General features: G+C 40.6%; 1 protein-coding gene across 2 annotated transcripts in view; it reads left to right on the top strand.

Moving 5' to 3' along the window:
* The window catches only part of FRMD4B (FERM domain containing 4B), a 268,223-nt gene that overhangs the window by 65,069 nt on the left and 178,436 nt on the right, over positions 1-24,718 (top strand). For both annotated transcript variants that reach the window (XM_072989416.2, XM_072989417.2), the window contains exon 2: positions 595-718. The gene's annotated coding sequence lies outside the window, so the exon portion shown is untranslated. The remainder of the gene's footprint in view (positions 1-594; positions 719-24,718) is intronic.

Raw genomic sequence — 24,718 nt, 5'->3', positions numbered from 1 at the left:
AAATTAGGCACCAGGTGAACATCTCCAGGGATAGCAATCCTCAACTAATGTGCCACTATTCAAAAGACCCATAATTGTGTCTCATGGAGGGGGACACTTGGAGAAAAGAATCCCAAAATAATCCTAGGATAGGACGGCTGTATGCCCTGTTTTACAGAAGATGCTCCTATTTTTGAAGGTTACCCTAAAGCAGCAGTGAGGGTTTGCTTCAAGCCCAGGGAAAATGATTTTGCTGATTGGTTAGTGCCAAAGCATTATTATATTAGACTGTGAAACTCCTTTTCCAATGAAAACCAGTGTTAGGTTACATGCATGATTGTTATTTTTCCCCTACAGAGAGCTACTGTCAGTCAGAGTTGATAATACTAGCCTAGAGGGAACTAAGGATCTGACTCAGCGTAAGGCAGCTTCTTATGTGCTATGTTTTACCCAGAGGAATTCATGGGAAACTCCACCAGACTTTTCTGTCTGGTGCTATATGAGGGTTAGGTTCCTGATTCTCTTTACAGTATTTCTTTCAGGAGCTTATGTAGACTAACGACATAATACTAGAGAAGATTAAAATGACATTGTCTTGACTTTTTTTTTATACAGAAAGATGGATAAAAAGAAAAGGATGGAAGAATTAGGAGGATGAATGGAGTGCCACGTACTAATGGAAAGCGGAAAAGTACTGCACTGAGAAACAAGTAGAAAGGAATCTGCAGCTGAGATAAAAGTAAGGCTAAATACCAAAGATTCATCCTCCTTGTAAGTTAATTGTGGGAATACATCCCTGATGTGTTCTTCCATGCAAGGTATAGATATTAAGAGAAACTCTGAAAACCCTGTTGGAGCTTGGTATTAAGAGACACTCTGGTTTAATGGATGTTGATCGGATGCTAAGTGATTCTGATATGTCTGTATGCTATGTGGAATGGTGAGTAAATCAAAGGCAGCTGATGCAGAACTGCGTACCACAAAGATCCTGATAATGGTGGACAAGCACTATTCTGGATATCCTGTTTTTTGCACAGTGGCACATACGTATAACTTGTGAACTATAAACTTTCCAAGGTACTATACAGTAAAGATTTGGGACAGATCCTCTCTAAGAAAATAAATGCAGAGGAGAAGCCCTTGACCTAAAGACAAATGTGGAAGCAGGTGACCAGTCTGTATGGGCAGGCAAGGAGAGAGGCACTGCTCTATTCTCTCCATGAGGGGGAAGTAGATGGGCTGCAAGCCACATGGCTTGGATATGGTGTGTTAGCCCCCATCATGTTGGGCACCTAGTGGCTTCACCGCTACTTAAGCAGGGTATGATTTAGGGGTAGGGGGGAACTTGGTTGTTTGTGTCTATATTCCAGACTAGATGGTGTAACTCTGGGCGCCAACTGGTGTCTGCAGGGGATTCACCACAATGCACTGCATGATTGGGTGTTTCCATTTTGTACTGTATGAAAGTGTCAACCTTCAAAATAACCTTCACCCTCCCTCCCCTCCTGAATGGTTGACATCGGGGGGGTAATGGCTGAAACAGTCACAAGTTCGCTTTTGGCCACTCTTCACCACTGTGCATAGAGAGTTTGTAGCCACTGACCCACTGAGTAGTTTGTGGGAGGTGACAGCCAAATTCTGGTTTAAGGACAAATGCGTGTTTGGAAGTGGTTTGCAGCACCAGCAGCATCAGCAGCAAAAACAAAGAGGCAGCCACAATGGGCTGGAGATGTTTGTCTTCCATTGTGTTCGTCTTTCCCTTCACACGCCTTCCTTAGAGGTTACACTTTAGATGGGGGATTTTAAAATCCCCCATCTAAAGAACCTGGATTTTAACTAAATCAACTCCTCTTTTTCACACTTGCAGAGAATTCATAAAGTCACGGATCTCTCTCCTCTCCTTTTGTCCAGTTAAGGGGATACTTTCATTTTAATTGCTGGCTGGATTGCTGAGTGGTTTAGGTATCTGGCTGTAGAACTAGAGGTTGAGAGTTTAATTCCTCACTGTGCATCCTAGAAGAGCCAGCTTGTGTAGCTGCAGGCAAACAACACAATCCCAGGGCACCCCCAGAAGAAGGGAATGGCAAACCACTTCTGAGCGTTCTCTGCCTATCAAACCGTGCAAAGGATCTCCTTAAGTTGGAATCGACTTAATGGCACACAATTTTAGTAATTTTAATTTTAGTATCTTGGAGTCACCACCAGAGGGAGGACTATGAGCAGACTAGCTGCAATGCTTTTCCTGCACCTATCCTCCTTCCTTAGGTTGTTTTCTGCCTTTACTCCTAAACTTCCTAGAATGGATTTCTTTTCTGTGCTGCTCATCTAAACAGAATGAAACTACATGGATGTCTTTTCGTTTAAAGTCTGTATCAGCAGCAGCCACACCCTTTCATTTGCAGGACCTGCCACAAGTCATTGTTTGGTAGTCTCCATAAGTCAGAAGGGACTTGATGGTACATCTCACAGAGAGAGAGAGAGAGAGAGAGAGCTCCAGCAGAACACTCATTTTTGCTCACTACAAATGGAGGAATCTGGCACCTTCTTTGAGCCAATCTACCTTGAAGGGTTTTTCCAGTAGTGATGTATGGAAGTGAGAGCTGGACCATAAAGAAGGCTGACCGAAGAACTTTTGATGCTTTTGAATTGTGGTGCTGGAGGAGGCTCTTGAGAATCCCCTGGACTGCAAGGAGAACAAACCTATCAATTCTAAAGGAAATCAACCCCGAGTGCTCACTGGAAGGACAGATCCTGAAGCTGAGGCTCCAATACTTTGGCCATCTCATGAGAAGAGAAAACTCCTTGTAAAAGACCCTGATGTTAGGAAAGTGTGACGGCAAGAGGAGAAGGGGACGACAGAGGATGAGATGGTTGGACAGTGTCATCGAAGCGACCAACATGAATCTGACCCACCTGCGGGAGGCAGTGGAAGACAGGAGAGGCTGCTCTTGTCCACGACTTAATGACTAAACAAAAAACCAACACCTTGGTCCTTTAGCCTAATTTAGAGCTTTCATCATCATTGGGAGTTTAATCTAAAATAAACTCAAAGGAGAGAGACAACTGTCTGTACACATTTTAGAGCTGTCTAAGCTGATTTCATTTCTGGTGGACACATCTGAGCCCAAAAAACTGAAGCATCAACTGAGCAGTGCTTTCAGTTGGTTCATTTTTAAAAAAACTGGTAACCATTCCATCAGGAGTGCCTCTCTAGGCCAGCAGCGGCAACATGTGGCCCAGAGGCTTCATGCCATAGGAATACAGGAAGCTGCTTTATAAGGAGTCAGAGCCCCAGTCCCTCTAGCCTAGTATTGTCATCTCTGACCCTCAGCATCTCTCCAGGGTTTCAGGCTAGCTTCTTTCCTGCCCCTACCCTGTCCATTTGCAAGTGATCTCACCTCCATGTATTCACCTTGCTTGACCTTGCTTAGTTTCTGAAAAGTGGGTACATTTATTGTGTTAAGGAGGGTCTGGTCATTTTTCTGGCACCCAGCCATCCTGCCACCAAGGAATTTGCCACTGTAGAGAGGGTGAAGAAACAAGCAAGTGGGATTTCCTTTGAAACAGGAATAAGAAAAGTGTAGTCAGGGTTTTTGTTTTTTTAGAACTGTCCAGCTTACCACTGTACAGTATTTTAATGGCTCATTCTGCTCCTGGAAGACTTTTACTCCAGGTGGATGAGAAGCCCACAATTCTCCTTCGCCGACAAACACAGATCCAAAACAGAAGTGGCTGTCCAGGTACTTCTTGTTTTGTTTTTGCAATAGTGGGGGGGGGGGAGCATTTTCAGGTATGGTGTGGGTGATAGGTGTTGGGGCCCCCAAAATCCACCAAAGGTGCCCGGTCCTCTTTAAAACAAAGTATCAGTATGTTTCTTCTGGAATCCAGGCATGCTGGGATCACATAACCTGCCTTAAAGGACATACAGGTTTTGTAATTGCACTTAGTAGCACGTTCCATGGGGTACAAAATAACCATAATCACCTGTTCTTTGGAAGTTGCTGACCCTTGCTCTTCACTTTAGCTCTCTCCTCATTCTTGTTGCTCTTGCCTGTGTTTTGAAATAGCCTTTACCCTGAGAAAATGATTTATCTTTCCAAGTGCTTCTTTCGTTTGTATCTGTCTTTCGCTTCATTTTCCATGTATTAAAGACCCTGCTGAGTACTTCATGTACATGTGCACGCCCATGCAAGTATATATGCATGCACTCATGTACAAACCAGGCAGAAGATGTCTTTCTTTGCATCCCCTGAATCATCACAATGGCAACATCATAAGGAAATATGAACTGCTTAGAAATTAAACAGCTGGTATTCATGTGTTCCATTGTGAAAAGTAAGCAGCTGGAAAATTTGCTCCTGCAGTATTCTCTGGATATGTAGCATCATCAAGCACTATTCATTAGAACTGGCGTTAGGCACATTATATTCCATATGCCAGGGAGCTGAGCTGTTGCTCTGTCACCACCAGGCACAATCCGAAATGTCTAGTATGCTGGTGACAGATGTCCTCCTCTGATGGCAGAAACCATCCATACTCATCATCCCCATGGCACACTGAAGGGAACATAATGAGAAAACGCCTTGCTTACGGCCACCAGGAGAGGCACCTCAACAGATGGTCTGGTTCTGCAGTCCTTACCTAATGGAAGGTGGGAACATAACTCTAGAGTAGAGACATTCATTCCAAGCTTGTTCCATTCCAGTGACAGATTTAACTGTAGAAACACATTGTGCTTAGGTTGAATATGATGTTATGCCTATTTTCTCTCTGTGTGTGTTAGAGCTTGGGGTTTCAGGGTGATACACAGTCCCTTATATCATAATGCAAATGGCAAAAACAAACAAACAAAATGCATGCCAATTAAAATGTTTGGATGAACAAAAATCTAGACATTCCACCTCCTCACACTTTGCCCCCTGTTTTCTGTCCAAACAATTGCCACCCCTGTTGGGCACAAGAGAATGTAAATTTCGGAGATAAAGGGAGGGCTGCTTGCATACTAAAGATGGCCCATTGGATCCAGTGCTTCATTTGGAATGGCTCAGTGTCCTAGTGAGTGTTATTTTTAGTCAGAGCTCTGTGAGTACCTGTGACTGATGAAACCTCAACTTTACTTTCCTTCCTCTGCATTTATTTCTGAGAGTTGCAGCAAATCTAAGTAAACTGTTCTTGTGTAGCATTCGGGCATCCATAGAACCAGAAGAAAATTGCATGGGTTCATGTGTGCAAATAGCAAGGAATAGCAAAGGGCACAGAACAAACTATAAAGCAAAAAAGAAAAAAAAGAAACAAAACAAAAGCCCACAGCTAATCAAGCCACTTTGTGGTTCATTTTGGGGAAATGTGCTTGCCCAGGATGAAACTAAAATCTGAACTTTTATCAGTGCTGGTGATTTGTTTGCTTCATTTTTGGGCTTGTTGTCCCTGGCAACTCAATCAATTCCATAGGCCAGGGATCTCCAAACTTTTCAGTATGAGGGCCACATCATATATTTTACACATTTTTGAGGGCCAAAGTAGGGAAGGGGGACCCCAGTGATTCCCCCACCCTTGCTGTCTTTGGAAAGACAGTGGGGATGAGGGAATCAGTGGGGTCCCCCTTCCCTCCTCTTCCTATTCCTGAGCCAGATAAGAAGGGCAAGGTGGGCCGGATGTGGCCTGCAGGCTGTAGTTTGGAAACTGCCCTAAGCAATGCTGAGGTGGACCTAGAGAAAACGTGGTGTAGGATTGATTGTCAGTCCAGGCAGCCAATCATGGAGTTCCAGGTCCACTCTCTGGGAGTAGTTGGTTATAGGAGCCACACTCTGGGCACCTCAACTGATGGTATCACTTTTGTAAAAGTGTGAAAAGACGACGCATAGCTAGCTGGTCCATTTGTTGCTTCTGTCCTCTTACCACATCTGCCCCCTTTCTGTTCCCTCCTGAGTCCACTTTATGATGAGCAACACCCTGTCCTAAGTGCTCTCTCGTGAACTACTCATTTAATTCCCCCCAATCTAGTTACTCAAGAGCACTTTCCTAGGAGGAACTGCTTCGGGGGGGGGGGAGCGGAGGGGCTGTAACTTAGACATCCCAAATCCAATCTTCACCAAACTTGGAAGGAGTGGAGAGGAGAGTCAGCTGAAGACTCCCTGTAAGTTTGATGTTTCTAACTCATGTGAGGGCTGTTCCACCACTCCCAGAAATCCCAAATTGCACAAATATGAAATGGTTCAGTTCATTGTGAACGTTTGTGGAGGTCTGTGGTTTATGATTTGTTAATACGTAGTGAGAAGCCACGAACCAGCATGAATCACTTTTCCCAGTTCATGCCTATCCTGAGCAAGGAGCTTTAAAATGTAGGTTTGATTTCCTAAATGTTTCTGAAGAGCTGTCTGTGAGCACTTTGGCGTCTGTGCCAGGCATCCTGTTCCTGCTCCAAATGGCTTCCCCTGACAAGTCCTGCTCTTCTTAAGTTTTCTCTAAGGACAACATGGCTTCCTGAATGAGCTTTTGACAAAAGAAATATCAACCCTGCAGCAAAATAAATGGGCCAGATCAGTTGATTACAGCAATGGCAATATAAAAATAACAGTTTTTTTAACTGATGGCACTCAGAAGGGTATTGCAGTGCTAGAAAAGTTGCAACACACTTACAAGGAAGAGCTGTGAATTTCTGAAGGCAAGTAAATGCCTTTCTTTGCAGAATTGCACCAAATGGCATCCAGTGCGGAACTGTGGACAGAGGGTAGTTTTCTTTCATAATACAGTGATGCCTCGCTAGACAGTTACCCTGCATGACAGTTTTTTCGCTAGACATTGGCTTTTTGCGATCGCTATAGCAATCCGCAAAACAGTGATTCCTATGGGGGAATTTCACTGCACAATGTTTGGTCCCGGCTTCGCAAACCAATTTTCGCTAGATGACGATTTTGACAGCTCCCCCTGCGCTCGCAAACAGGTGTTTTCGAGACCTAAGCTTCACAAGACAGCGATTTAAACAGCTGATTGGTGGTTTGCAAAGCGGCTTTCCTATGGCCGATCTTCACTAGACAACGATGATTCTTCCCCATTGGAATGCATTAAACAGGTTTCAATGCATTCCAATGGGGAAATGCTTTATGCTAGACAATGATTTCGCTATACAGCGATTTCAGTGGAACGGATTATCATTGTCTAGTGACACTGTACTCAGATCTGGGGTCATTCAAGGAGCCTGTGGATGGGAGATTAAGGATCCAGAAAGGGAAGAGCTTCTTTATAACACACAGGATGGCCGACAACTTCCCCACCCCAATTTGCTAAATAGTTGTGAGAACAGAAAGTCTCTGTCACTGATTGAAAGTCACCCCAAGCTGGAAACGTCAACTTACAAATGATTGGGCTGCAAGTAAAAATTTTGCAGCAACCAGGAGTTACTACGTATTTGCGAGTAAATTTCTTGAAGTACATTTTGGTTGCTCTGTTTCTGTAAGAAATTTTTGGCTACCAAAAAAAACACCCCACTTTTTTTTAGGTGGACTGTGATTTAGAGAGCTAAGTGCCCAGAGTTCAAGTCATCAGTAGATTCCACTGCAGAGATTGTTTCTTCATTTTTGGAAAATCTCCTGCTTGTTTCAGTAACAGCCGTAATATTTCTTACTTCAATAGAAATGCTGGCTGCCTGTTCACTTTCTGTGCACATATTTTGCTAGGCTCTTCTACTAAAATGTAGTTTTCAGGTTATACTTCCTAGGTCATCTGGACCTACTTTCTTTTTCTGTGTTGATCTCCTGCAGTTTATTGGCAGTTTTGAAGGCCTTTGTGGAACATTTGGTCATTTTGAAGTTTTAAATGTTTGGATTACTGAAGTGAGAATATCTACTGAAATTTCAGTCCTGTTTCTGGGGCTTAAACCTGCAGGTTCCAAACAGGCTGATGAACTTTCTTCACAAAAACTAACAAAAAACAAGACTTGAGCTTTTTCATGGCAGGTGGAGTATTATTTGGGGAATATCTGTGTTATTCTTATAGTTAGTAAGTATAAACAATTCCTGTAAAATTCAAATTAAATAACTTTTTCTACAGGGACAGTTCATGTGAACTGCTGGATTGCTCGGTGGTTGAGGCATCTGGCTACAGAGCCAGATGCCCACTCTGCCCCCTTGACAGGGTTGGACTCCATTTTCCTTAAGGTCCCTTCCAGCTCTGCAGTTTTATGATGATAATGATTATGATGATTGTGGTGTCTGCCCATGTCATGAATATTCATATGCTATCTGCATGGACCAATGGGAGTGCTGGAGGGGCGGAGTCATGAGCTATAAGAGACTTAGCAGGAGGAGGAAGAGTTTTGAGATAGAGATAGGGAGTTAGAGTTGAAGAGAGTTGAGAATGTTTTGGCGTTTGGGTGTGAAAGTGGTGGTTGAGAGTGGATGAAGGAGGACTGTTTGTTAAGAGTTAACAACATTGCTTGAAGTATCTACATCTGTAACAATAAATAATTTTTGTTTAGTTCTTTTAAAATGACATATGGCCTGGACCTCGATTATTAATATTAGGTAATGTTGATGTAATCAACTAGTGGCAGCTGAAAGACACGTAGCGTGAGCTCTTAGTTTTGTTAAACCAGCAGGGGCCACGTGGGATCATGACAATGATGATTTCTAATGGCAGAGAATTAACTGATACATACAGCTGCTCTACATGGAAGTGTAAATTGTTTTTGAAGGCTAATTAAATCTGCCAGGAAAAGGGGATCACATACAGTATATCACAGAAGTGAGTACACCCCTCACATTTCATAAATATTTTACTATATCTTTTCATGTGACAACACTGAATAAATGACACTTGGCTACAATGTAAAGCACTAAGTATACAGCTTGTATAACAGTGTAAATGTGCTGTGCCCTCAAAATAATGCAACACACAGCCATTAATGTCTAAACCGCTGGCAACAAAAGTGAGTACACCCCTATGTGACAATGTCCAAATTGGGCCCAAGTAGCCATTTCCCCTCCCTAGTGTCATGAGGCCTGTTAGTGTCACATGTCTCAGGTGTGAAGGGGGAGCAGGTGTTATCACTCTCACTCTCTCAGAGTGGTCACTGGAAGTTCCACATGGCACCTCATGGTAATGAACTATCTGAGGATCTGAAAAAACAAAATGGTGCTCTGCATAAAGATGGCCTAGGCTATAAGAAGACTGCCAAAACCCTGAAACTGAGCTGCAGCATGGTGAACAAGACCATACAGCGGTTTATAATGATACGGCAGCAAGGTTAATTTTTGCAAGAAATTGGAAAAATAATAACCAACTCAATTTAGAGGAATGGTATAGAGAATTATGGGATTGGCAATTAATGATAAATTGACATGTGATATGAAAATAAGAAGAGACCCATCAAAAATAATGATTTTAAGAAAATATGGAGTGTACTCTTGGAATATGTATTTTGGAGAGGGAAGGGGTATACACTGAGGGAAGAAACAATGAAGTTTTGGAGAGAAAATGGACTGAATGAAATTTAAAATATTATTAATGCTAGCCCTGAGGGTGATGGTGGCACTGGTGTATTATATAATTGTGTTTTATTGGGGTGTTAGGTTTATGTTGTTTAGGTTGGATGCATGTTTAATAAAAAATTTTTTTAAAAAGACCATAAAGCAGTTTAATGGGACAGGTTCCACTCAGAACAGGCCTCGCCACGGTTGACCAAAGAAGCTGAGTGCCCATGTTCAGCATCATATCCAGAGGTTGGCTTTGGGAAATAGACGTATGCATGCTGCCAACATTGCTGCAGAAGTTGAAGGGGTCGGGGGTCAGCCTGTCAGTGCTCAGACCATATGCCACCCACTGCATCAAATTGGTCTTCAGGGCTGTCATCCCAGAAGGAAGACTCTTCTAAAGATGATGCACAAGAAAGCCTGCATATGGTTTGCTGCAGACAAGCATACTAAGGACATGGATTTCTGGAACCATGTCATGTGGCCCTATGAGACCAAGATAAACTTATTTGGTTCATATGGTGTCAAGTGTGTGTGTCGGCAACCAGGAAAGGAGTACAAAGACAAGTGTGTCATGCGTACAGTCAAGCATGGTGGTTGGAGTGTCATGGTCTGGGGCTGCATGAGTGCTGCCGGCACTGGGGAGCTACAGTTCATTGAGGGAACCATGAATGCCAACATGTACTATGACAAGCAGAGCATGATCCTCTCCCTTCAGAGACAGGGCAGCATTCCAACATGATAACGACCCCAAACACACCTCCAAAACGACCACTGCCTTGCTAAAGAAGCTGAGGGTAAAGGTGATGGACTGGCCAAGCATGTCTCCAGACCTAAACCCTATTGAGCATCTGTGGGGCATCCCAAAATGGAAGGGGGAGGCACACAAGGTCTCTAACATCCACCAGCTCTGTGATGTCATCATGGAGGAGTGGAAGAGGACTCCAGTGGCAACCTGTGAATCTCTGGTGAACTCTATGCTCAAGAGGGTTAAGGCAGTGCTGGAAAATAATGGTGGCCACACCAAATATTGACACTTTGTTTCCAATTTGGACATTGTCACTTAGGGGTGTACTCACTTTTGTTGCCAGCGATTTAGACATTAATGGCTGTGTGTTGCATTATTTTGAGGAGACAGCACATTTACACTGTTATACAAGCTGTATACTCACTGCTTTACCTTGTAGCCAAGGGTCATTTCTTCAGTGTTGTCACATGAAAAGATATAGTAAAATATTTATGAAATGTGAGGGGATGTGCTCACTTCTGTGATATACTGTATGTGGGGCTTGCCAAAGAGGAGGTTAAAACCTCTGCTCCTCTTACTGTGAAAGAGATAAGCATGGCAAAGCCTAGCCATGAACAAAGATACCAATGGAAATAGAGGAAAGGAGGGAGAGAGAGAACTGATCACTCCAATGTTGAGGGACATTAAATGTACATTGGATCTTGTGTGTACAGTTTACATTTCATGTAAAAACCAGTCTTTTTTCTCTTATGTGTGGCCACCATCAGTCCCATCATCTTTCCAGGTACAATGGATTGAGTTCACCAATTCCACTCTGTCTCAAAGCTGCTTCCGTCCTCAACCCTCTTTGGTGTGGCCCTAATTCCTCCCTTCCCTTTTTCTCTCTTTTGGCTGACTCGGCTGGATCATAACAATGGGGATGGGCAGACATCCACCTTTTCAATTTCCTTTTCCAACATCCTCTGTCACTGTGGAAATACTGTTTGACATTTCCAAATGTCATTATTCCCGCAGGAGAAAGCTGCTACTAATATCAATTCCTTGCTTTGCAAAACTGATCTTATCATTTTTGGAAACATTACTGTTCTTGCCCATTGGTGAATCCAGTTTTCAGTGGACAAAATTCTGTGCTGTATCTATTCTAAATTTTATATATCCTTCACTATTGCATCCAAATAAATAAATAAGGAACATAATTTAATTAAATTTATTTCCAAAGTTGCCCTGTCCTACCCTCATTTTCCTTAAAAAAATTAATAGATAATTTAATGCGTGTGAATTTTCTACTTTGGTCCATCATTCTTGAATGATAGGAAACTCCCCTATGCATTGTTCAAGTTCTGAGATATTTGCTTTCTCTTTCTGCTTCCCCGGTGAGTGAGGGAAAATTATGAACAATCATAGGGACTCTGGTAATATTCTTCTACTTTTATGTATGGGCTTCCATTTCTCTTATTGCAAACCATAATAATTATTGTTGTTGAAAGAAGAGATGAACACTTATTAAACACTTATTAAATTGATAGTATTAAAGAGCACTCACCACAGCTGAAGTCAAGTGAGTTATGGATTGAGTTAAGACACTGAGCAGCACATTGATATTTTTTTCCTAACTAGAAAAATATGAACTGCATGCAGGCTGTACTTTGAGTCTCTTCTCCATATGCAAGACCTTTAGTGATTCTCTGTTTGTCCCAGCCTGATGAGCCTTCAATCTGCTAGGAACTATATTAATTTTTAAAAGGAACATTAATTGTCCTTGTTTTTAAAGCAGGTGCGTTCATGATCAGATAAGTCTTGTTTGGAAAATATGAAATGTGGGAACTTTTCTGTCATACCCAAGATATGACACGGAAGCCTGGGCATCAGGGAACTGAATGTCCAGCCATTGACTATGTGTATAGTGAACGACACATCCATATTTCCATGATTCCCCATGATTGGGGGTGATGTAGGCTAAAGATGGATAAATATGTGAAAAGTGAATGGTTTCCTATCATAGTCAAAATATACAGTTAGTTTTTGGTTTCATTTGCTGCTGAATAGTAGCCTTCAAATGTCTTTGTGTGCTGTAATTAGTGGAAGAAGTATTCATTTTATTGTAGGCAGTTAAACTACCAGCATCTCATGTCTTTCAAGTTGTTCATCAACTTTCATGGAGACAGTTTTTCATTCTTACTACATGTCTCATGACTATATACCCATCAGAGAACTATGGATCTATGATTCATGTTGCCATGAGAATCTGAGTCTGGGCTCAGTACCACCTTATAAAAGTGCATATAATTGATTTGAATGTTATTCAGCCACCCAGAAGTGAAGAAAGAAATTACAAATGAATTTCATTTACTGTAATATGTTGAACAAAAGGAATTAGTAAGATTTACACCGAATAAATAATATTTTATGAAATAAAAATAAAGTCTGAAACATTACATATGATAAAATATTTTATTTTACATATCTCCATTATCTAGATTTGCCTGCATTTCGGAGGAAACTTTTGCAGACAGGAAAAATGTATGCATTTAATTTAATGATTTTTTTTCACATTTAAGTATTACATTCCATATACTGTAAATCTATTCAAGTGCTGGAATCTAATTTTGAAACTCAACACATTAAAAATGGTCTCATTAGTCAGTTTGGCCACATATCTTTCCATGGGAGGGTGTGCCTGCCCAAATAGTTGGCAAACTTGGAAAAGGCTGTAGAGGCTGTGATTATAGAAAGCAGCAACACCCCATAAGTTGGATAATGGAATGGAATGCATGAGAAGTGGGTAAAAGCATTGGGATAATGAACAGAAGCATGGGGTATATTGGAAGGAAGTTGGAGAGAAAGAGAAATTGGAAGTCTAAGAATATTGGAGGCAGAAGCAAGGAGATAAGCGATGAAACTGTGTGCCTTATCTTATGATGTGGGAATAGTTCTCAATGACTGGGGTTCTTGTTGCATTGGACCTTCTCAAGAGGTTGGGTGGCTAAAACACTTACTTCCTATAGTGGGATTCACGCTTGCAAAGTTGCTTAGATGTAGATGGAAAACAAATTACTTGAATGCTTTGGAAAACCACCTCTTCTTGGAAAAATTTTGCAAGCAGAATTTTGAATAAGCTGCTTGTAGCTCTTGGCACTCCTAATTGGAGAAAAGCATGTGTTAGGGATGTAGAAAGCTCCTGTTGCTTCTAACTTTATTATCCACAGAGCAAGAAAAGCAAATTTAAGACTGAACTGCCAGCTTGGTTTTTAAGCCAAAGTATCACTGGGGGAAAAAAAAACAAAATGTGATCCAAGGTTGGGAAGAAAAACCTGTAACAATTATGGGCCATTTGGGTAGGGTTCTGAATGGCAGAGGGTATGTTCAGACACTCAGCTCTTGCTGTATGTGTGGTATCTCTCTTGGTTAAAGAGCACGTGTAGCCAAATTTCAAAATAATTCTGCAAATGATCAGTACATAGCTCTACATTGAAAGTCACTCACTAGGTGGAACCAAATAGGTCATGTGGGTTGCACAGAAAACTGGATGCCTATAGAAGCACAGACATCTTTATGTCAGAAGACTGTGACTGTGTTGCATTCCAACTTGTGGGGAAGCCTTTACGCATAAACAGCACCTATTCCAGGAGTTGGTCATGTGTGACTCTTGAGATGTAGTTGGACTGGAGTCCCATCACCCCTGTCGGTATACCTGATAGTGAGGAATGCTGGGAAGTATTTCCAACATCGGGGGGGGGGGCTGCCTTTTTCACACCTCTGACTTCTAAAAGCATTTGTGTTGAATGTGAGAATGTTGGAGGGATGGGATAGGATTAACAAACTGCATGGCCCCTCTTACACTAGGGGTTCCTGAATTTGGGTAACCCAGGCGTTCATGGACTACAACTCTCAGAAACCCCAGGCAGCACAGCTAGTGGTGAAGGCTTCTGGGAGTTGCAGCCAAAAAACACATGGGAACTTGTGTTTTTGCCTTGTCTGATCAAGATGTGTTTGGATGAGTCATTTCTCTGTAGTATGCCACTGCTTTACAAACACAGATTTTGAGTTTTTTAAAAATATGCCTTATTTATTTCTAAATAGGAAACACATTTGTGAACTATACCATGGATACATCTCCTTTTTACAACCCAGTACTATGGAGGTGACAAATGTTTACCTGCATGCTTTACACACTAAGCCATTTTCTCACTGTCTCTCCAAATTTTAGATCATTATTGACTTTCTTTTTGTCCTACTCTGTCAAACATTTATTTCATTTTAAAGAAAGAGACAGTCATTGCCTTGATTATTCTTAAAGCAGGATTGGATCATAATCAGACAGATCCTGAGAACACTATGCTGGAGATGTGAAACGTGAATGGTTTCCTTCATATTCAAAACATACAGTCAGTTTTTGGTTTCCTATATGAGAAAAACTTAATTATAACTTTGCTGTGGGTCACCACCTATATAAGTCTTAATACAGAAACAACAATGGCCCTTTAGGCACCTTGAACAACTCATATCTATTCTGGACTGAACCAGATGCATAACATTTTATCCACAGTTGGTGGATACATATCAATAAATATGGTACAGAGTAAAAATGATAAACAGTGTGGTCCCTGTTTGCACGTTCAATCTCTTCAAAACCAGACCTGACACAAGGCAGAATTAGAGGAATACGTCAGGGAAAAGGTTTTGTGTGGCATGAAAGCATACTTCGTTATTGTATTATTTATTGGTATAAATATTTCCCATGTAGTCCCACTCTCGTGTCTGACGAAGTGGACTTGGCTGCGAAAGATCACATTGAAATCTAGCAGTCACTCTTTGACATTGTTGTATTTTACTGTGAGAGAAAGGGAGATGTGATTATGAGGTTCATAATGTGCCAAAATAACTTTATTGGTTCTGGGTAGCGTGTAGCTTTGCTTGGGTGGAAGGTAGAGGAAGGAGGCATTCCCTGCTGTGCCTCAGGCAGAAAAAAAGTCTTTGCTATATACTTGACAAGTGAAGATAAATTTATGAATCTAATGAAGTAGGCACTAGTCAATTTCAAAAGCCCTTTTAAAATTCTTGTTATTTAAGATGATGTCAAGCTGGAAAAAAAATTGAGGACGTTACAGAGCAGGGCAAAAAATATTACTTTGGATTCTTATAAACAAAAATGCCATTAAATAAGCTTGAGATGAGTATCTCATCTTCCTTGTAAGGTGTTCCTTTGCCTGCAAACTCTTCAGATCACTCTGCAATTCTGTACCCAATTTCCACAGATTAATGAAGCTATAAAATAATAATAATGACCTGCTCAGAATAGCTCTTGGACTCCAACATTTCATTTCAGCCATGAAAACTGTTCATGCAGATATAATTACCTGGCTTCTTTAGCCTCCCTTTGATATTTTATGCATCCCTAAAATGGCGAGAGCACCCCCTGCTATTCCAGACGTATCCCACTGGGCACACAGGATCCCTGATAGGAGAGCTTCCTGTGGACAAGCCCTTTAAGGCTATGCCATAGTGACTTATCAGAGAGATCGCCGGAGAATACCTTAAACAGATGTTAGCTGGAGGCAGCTGGAGGGGATTAGAAAATTAGCAACAAGCTGTTACACTCCTATAGATCAAATAGTAAGGAACACCCCCTTGTCACATGGCTTTAATTTATTTCACTTATGGCAATAACAAAAAAAGGAGCAAGAAGGGATGGTTGTCATGACCCAGACAAATGCTTGTTGCTGCAGTCCTATGTACACTTACGTCGCAGCTACCTGATAGAACACAATGCAATCAAGAAAACTTGGAAGTCTCTAGCTAGAAGGCTCCTCAAGAGTTATCACATGCAACCTCTTTCTAGTGCAGGACATCCACAGCTAAGGCAACTTAGTAAACGTTGACCCTCTAACCTCTGTTTAAAAACATCCAATGATGGAGAGACCACCATCCTCCAAAATAGTACATCCCACTGTCAGCTCTTAACTATTAAGAAGTTCATCCTAACATTTAGGCAGTTTCCTTTCTTGTAATTTAAATGCATTACTTTGGGTCCTTCACTTTAGAAGTCCATCTTCCATGTGATGGCCCTTCAGATATTTGAAGATGGCCATCATATGGCTTGTCAGTCTTCTCTTCTCCAGGCTGGACTACAGATCTAAGAATCCCCCAACCAGTAGGGCTACTGTGCTCACTGTGGTTAAAAATGTACTGGCAAATCTATGTTTAAAAAATCCATTTCCTTTTCTCCCCCTTTTCCTCTCATGTTCTGTCTTTCACCAGTGTTCTATATTTATACAATCTTGTCTTTAAATGGGACTTACTTAATGAAACACTGAGTTATTTATAAAGGTAGTCACCTGGAACTGTGATCAATTTGTAACTTCTATTTTGGAATGTTCTCATGCCTTCATTCCAAGAGGGTGCTGGACCAACTACATCCCAGGTGTCATTTCAGAAACACATGCCCAGTACTGAGATTATGTCCTTAAATCCTTTTAATGAACACGCAGTAAGAGCTGGGAGAAATTTGATCTCGATTCTTGCAGAAACAAAAAGAACTTGCTGAATAGACACCGACTGCAAGAAGCAGCCAGAAAGCTTGGAGGCTCCTGAAAAGACTGAAGAACGATCCAAACAAAAAACAAAAAGACACTGAATGCAAATATAATCCCCAACCAAATAGCAGACCAACTGCTCTTGGTGGGGAAGACCAATCTGTGCATAATACATTTTTTTTAAAAAAAAGGATGTATAGAGTGAATCCAGTGCTTTCATATCGGCAGAACTAGAGGAAACTATAAGGAGATGTAGGAATGGCAAAGCAGTGAGACTTGATGATATCCACATCAAGCAAATTAAATATTTTGGGTGAAAACCCCAAAGGAATGGTTCCTTCAGGTCTGTAATAATTGCTGGATGAGGGGGTAATTCCAAAAACGTGGCAGAAAACAAAATTAATCACTGTATTGAAACCAGGCATAGAACCATCAGATTCCCCAAAGCAACTATTCCACTTATACAAAGTGTTTGAACAAATGATACTAAAATGTCTAGCCCCTAAAATTTAACCTCTTCTAATTCCAGAACAGGCAGACTTTAGACCTGGCAAGAGTTGTACAGCTCAAATCTTAAATCTAACCCAGCATATAGAAGATGGTTTTGAAACACATAAAATAACTAGAGCATCATTTGTTGACATTACAGCAGTATATGATACTGTTCACTATCAACTGCTGCTCAGAAAGCTGTAGCTTCTTACTGAACATCATCCACTAAAAGAAATGGTTCACCGTTCTACTTCAAAACTGGATTATTGGAACATTATGGAACATTCCCTTAGTATCTAGGTGTCACTTTGGCTTGAAATCTGACCTACAAAAACATTGTCTAAACACCACACAGAAAGTTACCACCAGAAATAACATATGTTGAAGACTGGGGTGCAAACCACAAACAATAAGAACAATAACTTTGTCCCTCTGCTACTTCACAGCAGAATACAGTGGTGCCCCGCAAGACGATGTTAATTCGTTCAGTGAAAATCTCTGTCTTGTGAAAACATCGCCTTGCGAAATGCGGTTCCCCATTGGAATGCACTGAAATCCATTTAATGCATTCCAATGGGGAAAAATTGTCATCATTTTGCAAAAATCGCCCATAGAGAAACCGTTTTGCGAAGCGCGGATCAGCTGTAAAAATTGCTGTCTTGCAAAAAAAAAAAAGATCCCGAAAACACCTGTTTTGCGAGTCACGGACTCAGCTGTCGTCTTGCAAAAAATCTGTCCCCCCAAAAAAAACCGTCTTGCAAAGCACGGTCTGAAACATCATCCAGCAAAAATCACCCATAGGAAACACCATTTTGCGAAGCGCTATAGCGATCGCAAAACTCATCGTCTAGTGAATTAACAGTTTTGCGAGGTAATTGTCTAGCGGGGCACCACTGTATGCTAATGCTGTATGGTATAAATCAGCACATACCAAACAAGTGGATGTAGCTCTTAATGAATCATGCAGGATTGTTACTAATCCCTGAAGCCTACCCCATTGAAAAAGTTTGTTATTTAGCTGCCATTGTCCCTTCAGAGGTACATTGAGAGATGATAACAAATAATGAACAAAATTAGGTAACACATCACCAATCCCATACACTTCATGAAAACCAACCTTTTAAATAAGAACTAAAATTGAGGAAGAGTTAAAATTGGGGAAAAGTTTTCTGCACACATCTGAAGCTCAAAATTTTAAACCAGAGGAGGCTAGTTGAAGCCTATAGAGAATTTTAAAAAAACACATCTTGCCGAATGAATTAATGCTGAAGAGTGTCTCCCACCAGGACAACACTCTAGCAAGACCATCTGAAAATGTGTTAATAGACTTTGAAGTGATGAAGGAAGATTAAAAAAAGAACAACATGGGGCTACTTGGACTAATTCTTTGTGAGCGTGGAGAAATTCAATCAATGCAGCACTTATGTGTGGTCCTCACCAGACCAGATAGGCAGGATATAAATTAAATAAATAAATAAATAAATAAATATGTGCCTGCGATTTATACCCCACTACATGTACAAAAGAAGATATAGCAGATAATGCTATTTAAGTAGCCTGCTTTTGGTAAAAATAGTTTAATTGTATTGACATTTTAATTTGTTTTTAATTTTACCTATTTTGCCTCGACTAACGAATTTAATTGGTTCAGGAAGGTGGGTGTAAGTTGAAATGGTCGTAAGTCAAAGCACCATTTCCCATTGGAATGCATTGAAATGCAATTAATCTGTTCTGGCCAAAGAAAAAGAAATCACACACCCCCCCAAAAAAATTACTGCAAGTCCAGTTGGAAACGCGATTAATCCCTTCCAGCCGAGGGCGGGGGGAGAAAAGCAATCAACCATGCAAGACCCATTGCAAATGCAAACAAGAGAAGGCAAAAAGCAATCAAGCATTGAAGACCTAATGCAAAGAAAACAAACCAAAAACCAATCAACCATGCAAGACCCGTTGCAAATGCAAACAAGAGAAAGCAAAAAAGCAATCAAGTAGATTGTGCAAGATTGGAAATGGGGGGGAACCAAAAAGCAAACAAACCCCCAAGACCCATTGGAAATGGGGGAAAACCAAAAACAAACAAACCCCCCAAGACCCATCAGAGCACAGAAACATGATCCCCCCAGATGAAAACCGCACTGTAAAAACACCCAGAACAGTTTTTAAAAAGCAGAAAACAGAACCTTACATTACAAGGCAGCCCGAAGCCTCCCTGCAAACACACACACACATTCTCAGAAGCAGGAGGAGGCAGTCCCAAGCCTCCGAAGCCTCCGACGATCTCTAACTGCTGGGGCGAAAGAGCTACAAAGATGCAGCCTCATCACCATCTACAGTTAGAAATTTGAATTTCCCGCCTTTTTCCCCTGACTTTTTCTGTTTGTAAGTGGAAGCTCCGGTCCCAAGTAGAAGCAAAATTTTGCGGCCGGAGCTGGTCATAACTCAAAATGGTCGTAAGTAGAGGCGTTTGTAAGTCGAGGCACCACTGTATTTCATACATGTCCATGTTGAATAATGCAATATTCTGATATGAATAAAGAAAGAAAAACCTGGAACTTCTGTCTTACAGTGTTCTATTTTCCTTGACTAAAGTTCTTTTCCCCTTTGTTCAAATTATATAGAAGGTTCTACGTATAGAACTATGTAGCACCTGCTCTTTTGGTTGCTTCAAAGAGATATGTACTTCCCACTGATACCCTTTCTTTCCCTCAGAAGAATGCTGACTTGGCATAGTAAGCCACTTCCCTCTTTTCGGTTCGCCATTTGTTCTTTCCCTGCTGTTTGACATAACAGGCTGACTTATCATGAAATGCACACAAAACTACAGTTCTCATTTAACCTTTAAAAAGAGAATTATAGAAAAAGGTGAACAACCATGGCAAAAAGATAGGCATACTCTATAAGCATTTTTATAATGTAACCCAAATATCTACAGGGAGGTTAGTGATTTCTTGCTCACTCCCCCTCCATTTCTTTCAAAGTAAGCATAATGCATATTTGTTGTTGTTTCCTGTCATCATGTCAACCAGCAACCACCACCAGTTGGGAGTGAAAATAAGTCAGTCTCCAACAGAAACTCAGCACCATTCCCCAAGTGGAGATAATGATATGATAGCAAATACAGTGGACTCTCTACTTAAGGAATTAATCCGTATTGGAATGGTGGCTGCAAGTCAAAAAGTCTATAAGTCGAATCTCCATTGACCTACAATGCACTGAAAACCGATTAATCCCATAACCAGTGGTTTTTATTCTATTTTTATTCCATTTTGGTTTTTTTCTGGTCTGTAAGTCGATTCTCTGGCTGCAAGTCGAATCTAAATTTTGCAGCCAGAGAAGTCTGTAACTCGAAAAGTCTGTAAGTCGAGCCGTCTGTAAGTCGAGGGTCCACTGTAGAAAATTTGTCAGAGAGCATTGACAATCAAGTTGTTTCCAACTAAAGTCAGTCACTCAGGGGTCTCCAAAGCCTCATCCAGTCCACTTGGCCTTTTTATCTGATACGTGCATGCATATGTGCGTGTGGCAGTGTGGAGGGTGGGCGGGTGGGAGTGCAGGCAGGCAGGTGGGCATGCGTGCGGGAGTGCAGGTGGGTGAGCAGGCAGGTGGGAGTGCATGTTTTTGCATGCGGGTGAGTGTGAATGCAGTCAAGGAGAGTGTGTGTGTGTGTGCGTGTATGCACGCTCGCATGTGTTCCTTCAGCCCTCAAAATTATCAAAAATATATTATGTGGCCCTCCATGTGTAAAGTTTGGAGACCCCTGCTCTAGAGAACAGGGTTTGATTCCATGCTCAGCCGTGGAAACTCACTGGGGAAGTGGAACTGGTATAAACCATTACTTCAATATCTCAGTTGCTTTGAAAACTTTATTTGGGGTACTATGAGTCAGTTACAACTTGACAGCACATAACAAATGAGTTAATAATTACCTGCAGAAGGCCCTACTATTAACAGCCCTGTTCAATTCTTGCAAATTAAAGGCCTTGGCGTTCTTTATTGAGTCAATCCAGTCCATGTTTGGTCTTTTTCCCCCTACTGCTTTCATTTTTATGCAGCATTGTTATATTTCCCAGTGAATCTTGTCTTATAATTTATTGATTGATTGATTGATTTGATTTGATTTGATTTGTATCCCGCCCATCTGGTCTATGCGACCACTCTAGAAGGTTCAATATCCACAGTTTAGTCATACTAACTTCTTTTCCATCTTTTATCAACAATCCTCAGAGTTTTATCAGTCATTCACTGAATCTCATCTTCTTTATTTATAATTACAAGGATAATCTTTTTGTATTCTTCCCTGGTAGTATCCATCCATAGATCTTCTGGGGCATAAACAATTGAACCAGTTCAGCAACATAACAAAAGGACAAAGGGAGTACTTTCTTTTTGTGGTTTTCAAATTCTGTAGGAATATTTCTGCAGAAATCAAATAAATAAATAAATAAATAAATAAATAAATAAATAAATAAATAAATAAATAAATAAATAAATAAATATTACATAGTATTCTGGCACTCTGATAGTTTTAGGGTTCTTTAGCTTTACTTCAGTTCTTTTGTATTAACAGTTGATGGTCTGTACTATAAACCTCTCATGGTCTTGTTTTCACAAAATGAATAGAGCCTTTTCATTTTTTGCTTTCTATTATACATCATCTGTTTGATTTATATATTGACCATCCAGTGAAATCCATTGGTACAACTATCTGCTCAATCGCCTCTGTGCACATCCACAATTAGATGGCATTTTGGCTTTAGTGCAGTTACTTCATTAATGACAATGGTAGCTGCAACTATCCTTTGCTCTTCCTCAGTTGCTGATTGAGTGTTTTTCTCCTTGGGAGTCTCATTTTCTAGCATTATTGCTTGTTTCATTATGGTTTGTCTCATCATAGAATTTTAAATACTGTATTTTTCCACGTATAAAACAACACTTTTTCCTAAAATAGAGAAAAAATTGAGGGTCATTTTATACATGGAAGTAAGGAGGGGGAGTGATTGAAGCTTTGAATCCCTGCTTTCCCCCTCCACTATTTGCAAAGAAAGTGCAGGGGGAAAGCACTTTCCTTGCAAGAAAGTGGAAGGGGAAAGTGATTCTTTCTTTTCCCCTCCACTTTTATGAGAGGAAAGTGCTTTTCCCCTCCATTTTCTTTGCAAATAGCTGCTTTCCCCTTCCACTTTGCGTGAGGGAGAAAGAAGCTTTTTGCAAAGAAAGTGGAGGGGGAAAGCATTTCCCCCTCCACTTTCTTGCAAGGAAAGTGCTTTCCCCCTCCATTTTCTTTGCAAAAATCTGCTTTCCATCTCCACTTTTTGCTAGGGGGAAAGCAGTTTTTTGCAAAGAAAGAAATTTTGGGTTAGAAAAGTGGGGGCATCTTATACACAGAAAAATATGGCATGTGGAAGTGATTTACTGTTCTCTTCTTCTGTGCAGTACTAACAAGAATTAGCTTGAGTATCGCCAATATGAACCAATGACTATCCTTCACCAGTATCACCTTCCACTACTGCTGCTGCCGAGTAGCTCCCATCATCACTGCAAGTATAAATTCTCTTCTAATGATGCAATTATTGATTGCTGGAGTGGTGGAGATGAAATATTTGGCCACCTTTATTGGAGCCATAGATAGCCCCTCTCATTCAAGTCAATATGTACAGTATCTGCCCCAAACTAAACCTGATTTTTTGGCACGGAGTGCCAAAGAAATCCTGTCTTCCATACCTGACAGTAAGAACACAACAATAGCAAAGTAAACATTTAACAGTTTGTTGCACATTCATGACACTCAACATTTGCTGCTTGAGATGGCTGCCCCCTGTTGGCCTCCACAACAGTAAAATATTTCATTATGTGTTCCAATTTGCCTTCAGTTTGTGGTTATCGAGTTCCCTTCCCCAGTCTCTATTCTGAATCAGACAACATTTATGTTGAAAATGCTATTTGTACTTGTATACAAAAATCCACTGTCTGCAAAAATCCACAGGCAATTTGATTGAATATGTGAGCTTGACATTGTGCTGCAAAGTATCTATTAATTAAAACTCCATGTGTATCATCTTCCCTTCTCTGGTTGTATGATGTGTTATTCATTATTTTTATTTATAGCACCTGAACACCACATGATATGAAAATCTCCAAACAGGTTATAGAATAAACCTAGCACAGTTTTAAAGCCATTTAAAATACTGTATACCAAATATTCCAAAGGACTCCAACAAATAGTGAAGAAAACAGAATGAATGTCAGCTGTTAATTTAGATATAGATATATATAGACCTATACTGAAACCTGAACCTATACCTATATTTACACATCCATCCATCCATCCATCCATCCATCCATCCATCCATCTATCTATCTATCTATCTATCTATCTATCTATCTATCTATCTATCTATCTATCTATCTATCTATCTATCTATCTATCTATCTATCTATCTATCTATCTACCTATCTATCTACCTATCTATCTACCTATCTATCTATCTATCTATCTATCTATCTATCTATCTATCTATCTATCTATCTATCTATCTATCTATCTATCTATCTATCTATCTATTTGATAATTATCTCTCAACAGCTGCCAATTCTTTCTTTCCTGTCTTGCTGGGAATTGCCAGTAAAATTAGAGATACAATTTTCTGACATTAACAGTTCAATTCTCAGAAGGCCTGGGTGTTGGCAGCTTAATTTTATACCATCTACTGAGGCAAGCCTGGGATTCTCATGTGGGCTATTATTTCACCAAGTGTTTATTTACTGTGGCCTGCCCAGTGAAAGGCTTAGCCTGTGTGGGTCTCTTCTGTTTTTCTCATGCTGTGCATGCTGCATTAATAGGATTACAGTTGGTTTAAAAGGGAGAACGAAAATCACATCCCTTTTAACTAGCAATTCTGAATGTCGTGAAAGGAAGAAAGAAAGAAAAATAAAGACAGACAGACAGACGGCAGGAGTGATTGTGTTATCTGGAGATCTTTCCTGTTTGTGTTTATGTGCTGCTAAGTAGAAGATGGTGACAAGGTGTTCTTTCTTCCTCCTCTGTCCATGCAGATCTTCAGCTTTCAGAGTTAGCTTGCTTTGTAGACCTTCTTTGATGTATTTTTCCCCCAGAGCAGGAGTGAGGGCCAAAATGGCTGTTGCTTTTCAAAGAGAGAGACAGAGCTGGCAGTTCTACCTTTTTAGTGTCTGGTGTACTCAAAAGTAAGTACAAAGGTCCCTCTTCTGATCAGAACATTGGCATTGGAAATCCTGACCCAGATCAATTAACAGATCGCTATTTGCAATGCAAATGCCAGGCAGAGACGGGAGAGGGGCGGGTTAAAAGAGTATATTAGGAACATAAGTAACTGGGTAATAACATTGAAGTTAATATATTCATATTTGTGTAATTAAATAAAGAACAAAAATGTTTGTGTGTCGCTTTAATTCCACTTGTCCGAACAAAATCGTGAAAGTTTCGCTGTGGTTCTGTCCTTGAAAACATCGCAAAATGCCCTGAT

The sequence above is a fragment of the Pogona vitticeps genome, chromosome 2 (assembly GCF_051106095.1).
Source record: "Pogona vitticeps strain Pit_001003342236 chromosome 2, PviZW2.1, whole genome shotgun sequence".
Taxonomy (NCBI): domain Eukaryota; kingdom Metazoa; phylum Chordata; class Lepidosauria; order Squamata; family Agamidae; genus Pogona; species Pogona vitticeps.
Note: the sequence above shows the minus strand (reverse complement) of the source record. Positions and strands in the feature narration are given on the sequence as shown.